Source organism: Notolepis coatsorum (genome assembly GCF_963971535.1).
Source record: "Notolepis coatsorum genome assembly, contig: SCAFFOLD_119, whole genome shotgun sequence".
NCBI lineage: Eukaryota > Metazoa > Chordata > Actinopteri > Aulopiformes > Paralepididae > Notolepis > Notolepis coatsorum.
Genome location: NW_028173901.1, coordinates 182,985 through 197,720, shown reverse-complemented (window position 1 = coordinate 197,720; position 14,736 = coordinate 182,985).

Sequence of the window (14,736 nt, the reverse complement as noted above, 5' to 3'; positions counted from 1 at the left end):
ATGAGTTGATGAGTTGAGTTGAGTTTTATCCAGTTTTATCCAGTTTTTTCCACTTTTTTCCACTCCTTTTTCCACTTTTTTTCCCACCTTTTTCCCACATTTTCCCAAATTTTTCCACTTTTTCCACTTTTTCCAATTTCTTCCACGTTTTTCCACCTTTTCCCACCTTTTTCCACCATAAAACTGGATAAAAGTGGAAAAAAGTGGAAAAAACTGGAAAGGTTTAGAAGCCATGGAGCAGAATTCGGTGGACGGCAGAGGGCCGGTGAAAGGTTTAGAAGCCATGGAGCAGAATTCGGTGGACGGCAGAGGGCCGGTGAAAGGTTTAGAAGCCATGGAGCAGAATTCGGTGGACGGCAGAGGGCCGGTGAAAGGTTTAGAAGCCATGGAGCAGAATTCGGTGGACGGCAGAGGGCCGGTGAAAGTTTTAGAAGCCATGGAGCAGAATTCGGTGGACGGCAGAGGGCCGTGAGTTGAGGAGTTGAGTTGATGAGTTGAGTTGATGAGTTGATGAGTTGATGAGTTGATGAGTTGAGTTGAGTTTTATCCAGTTTTATCCAGTTTTTTCCACTTTTTTCCACTCCTTTTTCCACTTTTTTTCCCACCTTTTTCCCACATTTTCCAACATTTTCCCACATTTTTCCACTTTTTCCAATTTCTTCCACGTTTTTCCACCTTTTCCCACCTTTTTCCACCATAAAACTGGATAAAAGTGGAAAAAAGTGGAAAAAACTGGAAAGGTTTAGAAGCCATGGAGCAGAATTCGGTGGACGGCAGAGGGCCGGTGAAAGGTTTAGAAGCCATGGAGCAGAATTCGGTGGACGGAAGAGGGCCGTGAGTTGAGGAGTTGAGTTGATGAGTTGAGTTGATGAGTTGATGAGTTGAGTTGATGAGTTGATGAGTTGAGTTGAGTTATATCTAGTTTTATCCACTTTTTTCCACTTTTTTCCACTCCTTTTTCCACTTTTTTTCCCACCTTTTTCCCACATTTTCCCAAATTTTTCCACTTTTTCCACTTTTTCCAATTTCTTCCACGTTTTTCCACCTTTTCCCACCATAAAACTGGATAAAAGTGGAAAAAAGTGGAAAAAACTGGAAAGGTTTAGAAGCCATGGAGCAGAATTCGGTGGACGGCAGAGGGCCGGTGAAAGGTTTAGAAGCCATGGAGCAGAATTCGGTGGACGGCAGAGGGCCGGTGAAAGGTTTAGAAGCCATGGAGCAGAATTCGGTGGACGGCAGAGGGCCGGTGAAAGGTTTAGAAGCCATGGAGCAGAATTCGGTGGACGGCAGAGGGCCGGTGAAAGGTTTAGAAGCCATGGAGCAGAATTCGGTGGACGGCAGAGGGCCGGTGAAAGGTTTAGATGCCATGGAGCAGAATTCGGTGGACGGCAGAGGGCCGGTGAAAGGTTTAGAAGCCATGGAGCAGAATTCGGTGGACGGCAGAGGGCCGGTGAAAGGTTTAGAAGCCATGGAGCAGAATTCGGTGGACGGCAGAGGGCCGGTGAAAGGTTTAGAAGCCATGGAGCAGAATTCGGTGGACGGCAGAGGGCCGGTGAAAGGTTTAGAAGCCATGGAGCAGAATTCGGTGGACGGCAGAGGGCCGGTGAAAGGTTTAGAAGCCATGGAGCAGAATTCGGTGGACGGCAGAGGGCCGGTGAAAGGTTTAGAAGCCATGGAGCAGAATTCGGTGGACGGCAGAGGGCCGGTGAAAGGTTTAGAAGCCATGGAGCAGAATTCGGTGGACGGCAGAGGGCCGGTGAAAGGTTTAGAAGCCATGGAGCAGAATTCGGTGGACGGCAGAGGGCCGGTGAAAGGTTTAGAAGCCATGGAGCAGAATTCGGTGGACGGCAGAGGGCCGGTGAAAGGTTTAGAAGCCATGGAGCAGAATTCGGTGGACGGCAGAGGGCCGGTGAAAGGTTTAGAAGCCATGGAGCAGAATTCGGTGGACGGCAGAGGGCCGGTGAAAGGTTTAGAAGCCATGGAGCAGAATTCGGTGGACGGCAGAGGGCCGGTGAAAGGTTTAGAAGCCATGGAGCAGAATTCGGTGGACGGCAGAGGGCCGGTGAAAGGTTTAGAAGCCATGGAGCAGAATTCGGTGGACGGCAGAGGGCCGGTGAAAGGTTTAGAAGCCATGGAGCAGAATTCGGTGGACGGCAGAGGGCCGGTGAAAGTTTTAGAAGCCATGGAGCAGAATTCGGTGGACGGCAGAGGGCCGTGAGTTGAGGAGTTGAGTTGATGAGTTGAGTTGATGAGTTGATGAGTTGATGAGTTGATGAGTTGAGTTGAGTTTTATCCAGTTTTATCCAGTTTTTTCCACTTTTTTCCACTCCTTTTTCCACTTTTTTTCCCACCTTTTTCCCACATTTTCCAACATTTTCCCACATTTTTCCACTTTTTCCAATTTCTTCCACGTTTTTCCACCTTTTCCCACCTTTTTCCACCATAAAACTGGATAAAAGTGGAAAAAAGTGGAAAAAACTGGAAAGGTTTAGAAGCCATGGAGCAGAATTCGGTGGACGGCAGAGGGCCGGTGAAAGGTTTAGAAGCCATGGAGCAGAATTCGGTGGACGGCAGAGGGCCGGTGAAAGGTTTAGAAGCCATGGAGCAGAATTCGGTGGACGGCAGAGGGCCGGTGAAAGGTTTAGAAGGCATGGAGTAGAATTCGGTGGACGGCAGAGGGCCGGTGAAAGGTTTAGAAGCCATGGAGCAGAATTCGGTGGACGGAAGAGGGCCGTGAGTTGAGGAGTTGAGTTGATGAGTTGAGTTGATGAGTTGATGAGTTGAGTTGAGTTATATCCAGTTTTATCCACTTTTTTCCACTTTTTTCCACTCCTTTTTCCACTTTTTTTCCCACCTTTTTCCCACATTTTCCAAAATTTTTCCACTTTTTCCACTTTTTCCAATTTCTTCCACGTTTTTCCACCTTTTCCCACCTTTTTCCACCATAAAACTGGATAAAAGTGGAAAAAAGTGGAAAAAACTGGAAAGGTTTAGAAGCCATGGAGCAGAATTCGGTGGACGGCAGAGGGCCGGTGAAAGGTTTAGAAGCCATGGAGCAGAATTCGGTGGACGGCAGAGGGCCGGTGAAAGGTTTAGAAGCCATGGAGCAGAATTCGGTGGACGGCAGAGGGCCGGTGAAAGGTTTAGAAGCCATGGAGCAGAATTCGGTGGACGGCAGAGGGCCGGTGAAAGGTTTAGAAGCCATGGAGCAGAATTCGGTGGACGGCAGAGGGCCGGTGAAAGGTTTAGATGCCATGGAGCAGAATTCGGTGGACGGCAGAGGGCCGGTGAAAGGTTTAGAAGCCATGGAGCAGAATTCGGTGGACGGCAGAGGGCCGGTGAAAGGTTTAGAAGCCATGGAGCAGAATTCGGTGGACGGCAGAGGGCCGGTGAAAGGTTTAGAAGCCATGGAGCAGAATTCAGTGGACGGCAGAGGGCCGGTGAAAGGTTTAGAAGCCATGGAGCAGAATTCGGTGGACGGCAGAGGGCCGGTGAAAGGTTTAGAAGCCATGGAGCAGAATTCGGTGGACGGCAGAGGGCCGGTGAAAGGTTTAGAAGCCATGGAGCAGAATTCGGTGGACGGCAGAGGGCCGGTGAAAGGTTTAGAAACCATGGAGCAGAATTCGGTGGACGGCAGAGGGCCGGTGAAAGGTTTAGAAGCCATGGAGCAGAATTCGGTGGACGGCAGAGGGCCGGTGAAAGGTTTAGAAGCCATGGAGTAGAATTCGGTGGACGGCAGAGGGCCGGTGAAAGGTTTAGAAGCCATGGAGCAGAATTCGGTGGACGGCAGAGGGCCGGTGAAAGGTTTAGAAGCCATGGAGCAGAATTCGGTGGACGGCAGAGGGCCGTGAGTTGAGGAGTTGAGTTGATGAGTTGAGTTGATGAGTTGATGAGTTGAGTTGATGAGTTGATGAGTTGAGTTGAGTTATATCCAGTTTTATCCACTTTTTTCCACTTTTTTCCACTCCTTTTTCCACTTTTTTTCCCACCTTTTTCCCACATTTTCCCAAATTTTTCCACTTTTTCCACTTTTTCCAATTTCTTCCACGTTTTTCCACCTTTTCCCACCTTTTTCCACCATAAAACTGGATAAAAGTGGAAAAAACTGGAAAAAACTGGAAAGGTTTAGAAGCCATGGAGCAGAATTCGGTGGACGGCAGAGGGCCGGTGAAAGGTTTAGAAGCCATGGAGCAGAATTCGGTGGACGGCAGAGGGCCGGTGAAAGGTTTAGAAGCCATGGAGCAGAATTCGGTGGACGGCAGAGGGCCGGTGAAAGGTTTAGAAGCCATGGAGCAGAATTCGGTGGACGGCAGAGGGCCGGTGAAAGGTTTAGAAGCCATGGAGCAGAATTCGGTGGACGGCAGAGGGCCGGTGAAAGGTTTAGATGCCATGGAGCAGAATTCGGTGGACGGCAGAGGGCCGGTGAAAGGTTTAGAAGCCATGGAGCAGAATTCGGTGGACGGCAGAGGGCCGGTGAAAGGTTTAGAAGCCATGGAGCAGAATTCGGTGGACGGCAGAGGGCCGGTGAAAGGTTTAGAAGCCATGGAGCAGAATTCGGTGGACGGCAGAGGGCCGGTGAAAGGTTTAGAAGCCATGGAGCAGAATTCGGTGGACGGCAGAGGGCCGGTGAAAGGTTTAGAAGCCATGGAGCAGAATTCGGTGGACGGCAGAGGGCCGGTGAAAGGTTTAGAAGCCATGGAGCAGAATTCGGTGGACGGCAGAGGGCCGGTGAAAGGTTTAGAAGCCATGGAGCAGAATTCGGTGGACGGCAGAGGGCCGGTGAAAGGTTTAGAAGCCATGGAGCAGAATTCGGTGGACGGCAGAGGGCCGGTGAAAGGTTTAGAAGCCATGGAGCAGAATTCGGTGGACGGCAGAGGGCCGTGAGTTGAGGAGTTGAGTTGATGAGTTGAGTTGATGAGTTGATGAGTTGAGTTGATGAGTTGATGAGTTGAGTTGAGTTTTATCCAGTTTTATCCAGTTTTATCCAGTTTTTTCCACTTTTTTCCACTCCTTTTTCCACTTTTTTTCCCACCTTTTTCTCACATTTTCCCACATTTTTCCACTTTTTCCAATTTCTTCCACGTTTTTCCACCTTTTCCCACCTTTTTCCACCATAAAACTGGATAAAAGTGGAAAAAAGTGGAAAAAACTGGAAAGGTTTAGAAGCCATGGAGCAGAATTCGGTGGACGGCAGAGGGCCGGTGAAAGGTTTAGAAGCCATGGAGCAGAATTCGGTGGACGGCAGAGGGCCGGTGAAAGGTTTAGAAGCCATGGAGCAGAATTCGGTGGACGGCAGAGGGCCGGTGAAAGGTTTAGAAGCCATGGAGCAGAATTCGGTGGACGGCAGAGGGCCGTGAGTTGAGGAGTTGAGTTGATGAGTTGAGTTGATGAGTTGATGAGTTGAGTTGATGAGTTGATGAGTTGAGTTGAGTTTTATCCAGTTTTATCCAGTTTTTTCCACTTTTTTCCACTCCTTTTTCCACTTTTTTTCCCACCTTTTTCCCACATTTTCCCACATTTTCCCAAATTTTTCCACTTTTTCCAATTTCTTCCATGTTTTTCCACCTTTTCCCACCTTTTTCCACCATAAAACTGGATAAAAGTGGAAAAAAGTGGAAAAAACTGGAAAGGTTTAGAAGCCATGGAGCAGAATTCGGTGGACGGCAGAGGGCCGGTGAAAGGTTTAGAAGCCATGGAGCAGAATTCGGTGGACGGCAGAGGGCCGGTGAAAGGTTTAGAAGCCATGGAGCAGAATTCGGTGGACGGCAGAGGGCCGGTGAAAGGTTTAGAAGGCATGGAGTAGAATTCGGTGGACGGCAGAGGGCCGGTGAAAGGTTTAGAAGCCATGGAGCAGAATTCGGTGGACGGAAGAGGGCCGTGAGTTGAGGAGTTGAGTTGATGAGTTGAGTTGATGAGTTGATGAGTTGAGTTGATGAGTTGATGAGTTGATGAGTTGAGTTGAGTTATATCCAGTTTTATCCACTTTTTTCCACTTTTTTCCACTCCTTTTTCCACTTTTTTTCCCACCTTTTTCCCACATTTTCCCAAACTTTTCCACTTTTTCCACTTTTTCCAATTTCTTCCACGTTTTTCCACCTTTTCCCACCTTTTTCCACCATAAAACTGGATAAAACTGGAAAAAAGTGGAAAAAACTGGAAAAAACTGGAAAGGTTTAGAAGCCATGGAGCAGAATTCGGTGGACGGCAGAGGGCCGGTGAAAGGTTTAGAAGCCATGGAGCAGAATTCGGTGGACGGCAGAGGGCCGGTGAAAGGTTTAGAAGCCATGGAGCAGAATTCGGTGGACGGCAGAGGGCCGGTGAAAGGTTTAGAAGCCATGGAGCAGAATTCGGTGGACGGCAGAGGGCCGGTGAAAGGTTTAGAAGCCATGGAGCAGAATTCGGTGGACGGCAGAGGGCCGGTGAAAGGTTTAGATGCCATGGAGCAGAATTCGGTGGACGGCAGAGGGCCGGTGAAAGGTTTAGAAGCCATGGAGCAGAATTCGGTGGACGGCAGAGGGCCGGTGAAAGGTTTAGAAGCCATGGAGCAGAATTCGGTGGACGGCAGAGGGCCGGTGAAAGGTTTAGAAGCCATGGAGCAGAATTCGGTGGACGGCAGAGGGCCGGTGAAAGGTTTAGAAGCCATGGAGCAGAATTCGGTGGACGGCAGAGGGCCGGTGAAAGGTTTAGAAGCCATGGAGCAGAATTCGGTGGACGGCAGAGGGCCGTGAGTTGATGAGTTGAGTTGATGAGTTGATGAGTTGAGTTGATGAGTTGATGAGTTGAGTTGAGTTATATCCAGTTTTATCCACTTTTTTCCACTTTTTTCCACTCCTTTTTCCACTTTGTTTCCCACCTTTTTCCCACATTTTCCCAAATTTTTCCACTGTTTCCACTTTTTCCAATTTCTTCCACGTTTTTCCACCTTTTCCCACCTTTTTCCACCATAAAACTGGATAAAAGTGGAAAAAACTGGAAAGGTTTAGAAGCCATGGAGCAGAATTCGGTGGACGGCAGAGGGCCGGTGAAAGGTTTAGAAGCCATGGAGCAGAATTCGGTGGACGGCAGAGGGCCGGTGAAAGGTTTAGAAGCCATGGAGCAGAATTCGGTGGACGGCAGAGGGCCGGTGAAAGGTTTAGATGCCATGGAGCAGAATTCGGTGGACGGCAGAGGGCCGGTGAAAGGTTTAGAAGCCATGGAGCAGAATTCGGTGGACGGCAGAGGGCCGGTGAAAGGTTTAGAAGCCATGGAGCAGAATTCGGTGGACGGCAGAGGGCCGGTGAAAGGTTTAGAAGCCATGGAGCAGAATTCGGTGGACGGCAGAGGGCCGGTGAAAGGTTTAGAAGCCATGGAGTAGAATTCGGTGGACGGCAGAGGGCCGGTGAAAGGTTTAGAAGCCATGGAGCAGAATTCGGTGGACGGCAGAGGGCCGTGAGTTGAGGAGTTGAGTTGATGAGTTGAGTTGATGAGTTGATGAGTTGAGTTGATGAGTTGATGAGTTGAGTTGAGTTATATCCAGTTTTATCCACTTTTTTCCACTTTTTTCCACTCCTTTTTCCACTTTTTTTCCCACCTTTTTCCCACATTTTCCCAAATTTTTCCACTTTTTCCACTTTTTCCAATTTCTTCCACGTTTTTCCACCTTTTCCCACCTTTTTCCACCATAAAACTGGATAAAGGTGGAAAAAAGTGGAAAAAACTGGAAAGGTTTAGAAGCCATGGAGCAGAATTCGGTGGACGGCAGAGGGCCGGTGAAAGGTTTAGAAGCCATGGAGCAGAATTCGGTGGACGGCAGAGGGCCGGTGAAAGGTTTAGAAGCCATGGAGCAGAATTCGGTGGACGGCAGAGGGCCGGTGAAAGGTTTAGCCATGGAGCAGAATTCGGTGGACGGCAGAGGGCCGGTGAAAGGTTTAGAAGCCATGGAGCAGAATTCGGTGGACGGCAGAGGGCCGGTGAAAGGTTTAGAAGCCATGGAGCAGAATTCGGTGGACGGCAGAGGGCCGGTGAAAGTTTTAGAAGCCATGGAGCAGAATTCGGTGGACGGCAGAGGGCCGGTGAAAGGTTTAGAAGCCATGGAGCAGAATTCGGTGGACGGCAAAGGGCCGTGAGTTGAGGAGTTGAGTTGATGAGTTGAGTTGATGAGTTGATGAGTTGAGTTGATGAGTTGATGAGTTGAGTTGAGTTTTATCCAGTTTTATCCAGTTTTTTCCACTTTTTTCCACTCCTTTTTCCACTTTTTTTCCCACCTTTTTCCCACATTTTCCCAAATTTTTCCACTTTTTCTACTTTTTCCAATTTCTTCCACGTTTTTCCACCTTTTCCCACCTTTTTCCACCATAAAACTGGATAAAAGTGGAAAAAAGTGGAAAAAACTGGAAAGGTTTAGAAGCCATGGAGCAGAATTCGGTGGACGGCAGAGGGCCGGTGAAAGGTTTAGAAGCCATGGAGCAGAATTCGGTGGACGGCAGAGGGCCGGTGAAAGGTTTAGAAGCCATGGAGCAGAATTCGGTGGACGGCAGAGGGCCGGTGAAAGGTTTAGAAGCCATGGAGCAGAATTCGGTGGGCGGCAGAGGGCCGGTGAAAGGTTTAGAAGCCATGGAGCAGAATTCGGTGGACGGCAGAGGGCCGGTGAAAGGTTTAGAAGCCATGGAGCAGAATTCGATGGACGGCAGAGGGCCGGTGAAAGGTTTAGAAGCCATGGAGCAGAATTCGGTGGACGGCAGAGGGCCGGTGAAAGGTTTAGAAGCCATGGAGCAGAATTCGGTGGACGGCAGAGGGCCGTGAGTTGAGGAGTTGAGTTGATGAGTTGAGTTGATGAGTTGATGAGTTCAGTTGATGAGTTGATGAGTTGAGTTGAGTTTTATCCAGTTTTATCCAGTTTTTTCCACTTTTTTCCACTCCTTTTTCCACTTTTTTTCCCACCTTTTTCCCACATTTTCCCACATTTTTCCACTTTTTCCACTTTTTCCAATTTCTTCCACGTTTTTCCACCTTTTCCCACCTTTTTCCACCATAAAACTGGATAAAAGTGGAAAAAAGTGGAAAAAACTGGAAAGGTTTAGAAGCCATGGAGCAGAATTCGGTGGACGGCAGAGGGCCGGTGAAAGGTTTAGAAGCCATGGAGCAGAATTCGGTGGACGGCAGAGGGCCGGTGAAAGGTTTAGAAGCCATGGAGCAGAATTCGGTGGACGGCAGAGGGCCGGTGAAAGGTTTAGAAGCCATGGAGCAGAATTCGGTGGACGGCAGAGGGCCGGTGAAAGTTTTAGAAGCCATGGAGCAGAATTCGGTGGACGGCAGAGGGCCGGTGAAAGGTTTAGAAGCCATGGAGCAGAATTCGGTGGACGGCAGAGGGCCGTGAGTTGAGGAGTTGAGTTGATGAGTTGAGTTGATGAGTTGATGAGTTGAGTTGATGAGTTGATGAGTTGAGTTGAGTTTTATCCAGTTTTATCCAGTTTTTTCCACTTTTTTCCACTCCTTTTTCCACTTTTTTTCCCACCTTTTTCCCACATTTTCCCACATTTTCCCACATTTTTCCACTTTTTCCAATTTCTTCCACGTTTTTCCACCTTTTCCCACCTTTTTCCACCATAAAACTGGATAAAAGTGGAAAAAAGTGGAAAAAACTGGAAAGGTTTAAAAGCCATGGAGCAGAATTCGGTGGACGGCAGAGGGCCGGTGAAAGGTTTAGAAGCCATGGAGCAGAATTCGGTGGACGGCAGAGGGCCGTGAGTTGAGGAGTTGAGTTGATGAGTTGAGTTGATGAGTTGATGAGTTGAGTTGATGAGTTGATGATTTGAGTTGAGTTTTATCCAGTTTTATCCAGTTTTTTCCACTTTTTTCCACTCCTTTTTCCACTTTTTTTCCCACCTTTTTCCCACATTTTCCCAAATTTTTCCACTTTTTCCACTTTTTCCAATTTCTTCCACGTTTTTCCACCTTTTCCCACCTTTTTCCACCATAAAACTGGATAAAAGTGGAAAAAAGTGGAAAAAACTGGAAAGGTTTAGAAGCTATGGAGCAGAATTCGGTGGACGGCAGAGGGCCGGTGAAAGGTTTAGAAGCCATGGAGCAGAATTCGGTGGACGGCAGAGGGCCGGTGAAAGGTTTAGAAGCCATGGAGCAGAATTCGGTGGACGGCAGAGGGCCGGTGAAAGGTTTAGAAGCCATGGAGCAGAATTCGGTGGACGGCAGAGGGCCGGTGAAAGTTTTAGAAGCCATGGAGCAGAATTCGGTGGACGGCAGAGGGCCGGTGAAAGGTTTAGAAGCCATGGAGCAGAATTCGGTGGACGGCAGAGGGCCGTGAGTTGAGGAGTTGAGTTGATGAGTTGAGTTGATGAGTTGATGAGTTGAGTTGATGAGTTGATGAGTTGAGTTGAGTTTTATCCAGTTTTATCCAGTTTTTTCCACTTTTTTCCACTCCTTTTTCCACTTTTTTTCCCACCTTTTTCCCACATTTTCCCACATTTTCCCACATTTTTCCACTTTTTCCAATTTCTTCCACATTTTTCCACCTTTTCCCACCTTTTTCCACCATAAAACTGGATAAAAGTGGAAAAAAGTGGAAAAAAGTGGAAAGGTTTAGAAGCCATGGAGCAGAATTCGGTGGACGGCAGAGGGCCGGTGAAAGGTTTAGAAGCCATGGAGCAGAATTCGGTGGACGGCAGAGGGCCGGTGAAAGGTTTAGAAGCCATGGAGCAGAATTCGGTGGACGGCAGAGGGCCGTGAGTTGAGGAGTTGAGTTGATGAGTTGAGTTGATGAGTTGATGAGTTGAGTTGATGAGTTGATGAGTTGAGTTGAGTTTTATCCAGTTTTATCCAGTTTTTTCCACTTTTTTCCACTGGGCCGGTGAAAGGTTTAGAAGCCATGGAGCAGAATTCGGTGGACGGCAGAGGGCCGGTGAAAGGTTTAGAAGCCATGGAGCAGAATTCGGTGGACGGCAGAGGGCCGGTGAAAGTTTTAGAAGCCATGGAGCAGAATTCGGTGGACGGCAGAGGGCCGTGAGTTGAGGAGTTGAGTTGATGAGTTGAGTTGATGAGTTGATGAGTTGAGTTGATGAGTTGATGAGTTGAGTTGAGTTTTATCCAGTTTTATCCAGTTTTTTCCACTTTTTTCCACTCCTTTTTCCACTTTTTTTCCCACCTTTTTCCCACATTTTCCCAAATTTTTCCACTTTTTCCACTTTTTCCAATTTCTTCCACGTTTTTCCACCTTTTCCCACCTTTTTCCACCATAAAACTGGATAAAAGTGGAAAAAAGTGGAAAAAACTGGAAAGGTTTAGAAGCCATGGAGCAGAATTCGGTGGACGGCAGAGGGCCGGTGAAAGGTTTAGAAGCCATGGAGCAGAATTCGGTGGACGGCAGAGGGCCGGTGAAAGGTTTAGAAGCCATGGAGCAGAATTCGGTGGACGGCAGAGGGCCGGTGAAAGGTTTAGAAGCCATGGAGCAGAATTCGGTGGACGGCAGAGGGCCGGTGAAAGTTTTAGAAGCCATGGAGCAGAATTCGGTGGACGGCAGAGGGCCGTGAGTTGAGGAGTTGAGTTGATGAGTTGAGTTGATGAGTTGATGAGTTGAGTTGATGAGTTGATGAGTTGAGTTGAGTTTTATCCAGTTTTATCCAGTTTTTTCCAGTTTTTTCCACTCCTTTTTCCACTTTTTCCCCCACCTTTTTCCCACATTTTCCAACATTTTCCCACATTTTTCCACTTTTTCCAATTTCTTCCACGTTTTTCCACCTTTTCCCACCTTTTTCCACCATAAAACTGGATAAAAGTGGAAAAAAGTGGAAAAAACTGGAAAGGTTTAGAAGCCATGGAGCAGAATTCGTTGGACGGCAGAGGGCCGGTGAAAGGTTTAGAAGCCATGGAGCAGAATTCGGTGGACTGCAGAGGGCCGGTGAAAGGTTTAGAAGCCATGGAGCAGAATTCGGTGGACGGCAGAGGGCCGGTGAAAGGTTTAGAAGGCATGGAGTAGAATTCGGTGGACGGCAGAGGGCCGGTGAAAGGTTTAGAAGCCATGGAGCAGAATTCGGTGGACGGCAGAGGGCCGGTGAAAGGTTTAGAAGCCATGGAGCAGAATTCGGTGGACGGCAGAGGGCCGGTGAAAGGTTTAGAAGCCATGGAGCAGAATTCGGTGGACGGCAGAGGGCCGGTGAAAGGTTTAGAAGCCATGGAGCAGAATTCGGTGGACGGCAGAGGGCCGGTGAAAGGTTTAGAAGCCATGGAGCAGAATTCGGTGGACGGCAGAGGGCCGTGAGTTGAGGAGTTGAGTTGATGAGTTGAGTTGATGAGTTGATGAGTTGAGTTGATGAGTTGATGAGTTGAGTTGAGTTTTATCCAGTTTTATCCAGTTTTTTCCACTTTTTTCAACTCCTTTTTCCACTTTTTTTCCCACCTTTTTCCCACATTTTCCCAAATTTTTCCACTTTTTCCACTTTTTCCAATTTCTTCCACGTTTTTCCACCTTTTCCCACCTTTTTCCACCATAAAACTGGATAAAAGTGGAAAAAAGTGGAAAAAACTGGAAAGGTTTAGAAGCCATGGAGCAGAATTCGGTGGACGGCAGAGGGCCGGTGAAAGGTTTAGAAGCCATGGAGCAGAATTCGGTGGACGGCAGAGGGCCGGTGAAAGGTTTAGAAGCCATGGAGCAGAATTCGGTGGACGGCAGAGGGCCGGTGAAAGGTTTAGAAGCCATGGAGCAGAATTCGGTGGACGGCAGAGGGCCGGTGAAAGTTTTAGAAGCCATGGAGCAGAATTCGGTGGACGGCAGAGGGCCGGTGAAAGGTTTAGAAGCCATGGAGCAGAATTCGGTGGACGGCAGAGGGCCGTGAGTTGAGGAGTTGAGTTGATGAGTTGAGTTGATGAGTTGATGAGTTGAGTTGATGAGTTGATGAGTTGAGTTGAGTTTTATCCAGTTTTATCCAGTTTTTTCCACTTTTTTCCACTCCTTTTTCCACTTTTTTTCCCACCTTTTTCCCACATTTTCCCACATTTTCCCACATTTTTCCACTTTTTCCAATTTCTTCCACATTTTTCCACCTTTTCCCACCTTTTTCCACCATAAAACTGGATAAAAGTGGAAAAAAGTGGAAAAAACTGGAAAGGTTTAGAAGCCATGGAGCAGAATTCGGTGGACGGCAGAGGGCCGGTGAAAGGTTTAGAAGCCATGGAGCAGAATTCGGTGGACGGCAGAGGGCCGGTGAAAGGTTTAGAAGCCATGGAGCAGAATTCGGTGGACGGCAGAGGGCCGGTGAAAGGTTTAGAAGCCATGGAGCAGAATTCGGTGGACGGCAGAGGGCCGGTGAAAGTTTTAGAAGCCATGGAGCAGAATTCGGTGGACGGCAGAGGGCCGTGAGTTGAGGAGTTGAGTTGATGAGTTGAGTTGATGAGTTGATGAGTTGAGTTGATGAGTTGATGAGTTGAGTTGAGTTTTATCCAGTTTTATCCAGTTTTTTCCACTTTTTTCCACTCCTTTTTCCACTTTTTTCCCACCTTTTTCCCACATTTTCCCAAATTTTTCCACTTTTTCCACTTTTTCCAATTTCTTCCACGTTTTTCCACCTTTTCCCACCTTTTTCCACCATAAAACTGGATAAAAGTGGAAAAAAGTGGAAAAAACTGGAAAGGTTTAGAAGCCATGGAGCAGAATTCGGTGGACGGCAGAGGGCCGGTGAAAGGTTTAGAAGCCATGGAGCAGAATTCGGTGGACGGCAGAGGGCCGGTGAAAGGTTTAGAAGCCATGGAGCAGAATTCGGTGGACGGCAGAGGGCCGGTGAAAGGTTTAGAAGCCATGGAGCAGAATTCGGTGGACGGCAGAGGGCCGGTGAAAGTTTTAGAAGCCATGGAGCAGAATTCGGTGGACGGCAGAGGGCCGTGAGTTGAGGAGTTGAGTTGATGAGTTGAGTTGATGAGTTGATGAGTTGAGTTGATGAGTTGATGAGTTGAGTTGAGTTTTATCCAGTTTTATCCAGTTTTTTCCAGTTTTTTCCACTCCTTTTTCCACTTTTTTTCCCACCTTTTTCCCACATTTTCCAACATTTTCCCACATTTTTCCACTTTTTCCAATTTCTTCCACGTTTTTCCACCTTTTCCCACCTTTTTCCACCATAAAACTGGATAAAAGTGGAAAAAAGTGGAAAAAACTGGAAAGGTTTAGAAGCCATGGAGCAGAATTCGGTGGACGGCAGAGGGCCGGTGAAAGGTTTAGAAGCCATGGAGCAGAATTCGGTGGACGGCAGAGGGCCGGTGAAAGGTTTAGAAGCCATGGAGCAGAATTCGGTGGACGGCAGAGGGCCGGTGAAAGGTTTAGAAGGCATGGAGTAGAATTCGGTGGACGGCAGAGGGCCGGTGAAAGGTTTAGAAGCCATGGAGCAGAATTCGGTGGACGGCAGAGGGCCGGTGAAAGGTTTAGAAGCCATGGAGCAGAATTCGGTGGACGGCAGAGGGCCGGTGAAAGGTTTAGAAGCCATGGAGCAGAATTCGGTGGACGGCAGAGGGCCGGTGAAAGGTTTAGAAGCCATGGAGCAGAATTCGGTGGACGGCAGAGGGCCGGTGAAAGGTTTAGAAGCCATGGAGCAGAATTCGGTGGACGGCAGAGGGCCGTGAGTTGAGGAGTTGAGTTGATGAGTTGAGTTGATGAGTTGATGAGTTGAGTTGATGAGTTGATGAGTTGAGTTGAGTTTTATCCAGTTTTATCCAGTTTTTTCCACTTTTTTCCACTCCTTTTTCCACTTTTTTCCCACC